The following is a 538-nucleotide window of genomic DNA, read 5'->3' as shown; positions in this document are numbered from 1 at the left end:
GGGGCCGGCATGGCGGGATGGGTGCCTGATGCTACAGGAACCGGTGGGTGCAGCTACACAGGAGTCACTGCACCATTCTTTGCCCCACCTGGGGATGTCCCATGGCGAAGGCACCTGCACGGCTACGCTGCAGGGTGGAGCCATGCAGGGCATCTGCTCCACCAGGAGCTCACCCGGGCACAGCCACGATGCTGCCGGATGGGAACGTCCCTCCCAAGGTACCCGTCCCTCCCCACTGCCACAGCTCCCCGGGCAAAGTCCGGCACACGTCAGCCCCGGGAAGAGCAGTGCAAGGGGTGGGGGTACCCAGCCTGTCACTGCCAAGGGACCCCGCAGCCCCTTCCTTGAGTGCTGCCTCATGCCAGTTGCCAGCACCCAGCCCGTGCCATGGGGCTGTGCCGTGTACCAAGGGCTGTGCCATGCCCCAGAGCTGTGCCGTGCCCAGGGTCTCCCCTACGTCACACCGGCTCCTACCTGTGCCCGTGGGAGCCTGGGGTGCTGGGCAGGTGGCTGGTGGCCCGGGTGGGGTGCGGAGGCG

The 538-nt window shown here is 68.2% G+C and overlaps 1 protein-coding gene across 1 annotated transcript in view; it reads right to left on the bottom strand.

Annotated features, from left to right (window-relative positions):
• LOC103614439 (laminin subunit beta-2-like) overlaps positions 1 to 538 on the bottom strand; it is a 13810-nt gene extending 13272 nt beyond the window's left edge. The window contains 1 exon segment of the mRNA XM_017732317.1: positions 475 to 538. The gene's annotated coding sequence lies outside the window, so the exon portion shown is untranslated.

This window comes from Corvus brachyrhynchos, unplaced genomic scaffold, assembly GCF_000691975.1.
Source record: "Corvus brachyrhynchos isolate BGI_N302 unplaced genomic scaffold, ASM69197v1 scaffold4, whole genome shotgun sequence".
Taxonomy (NCBI): Eukaryota; Metazoa; Chordata; class Aves; order Passeriformes; family Corvidae; genus Corvus; species Corvus brachyrhynchos.
This window is presented reverse-complemented; position numbering and strand designations above follow the sequence as displayed.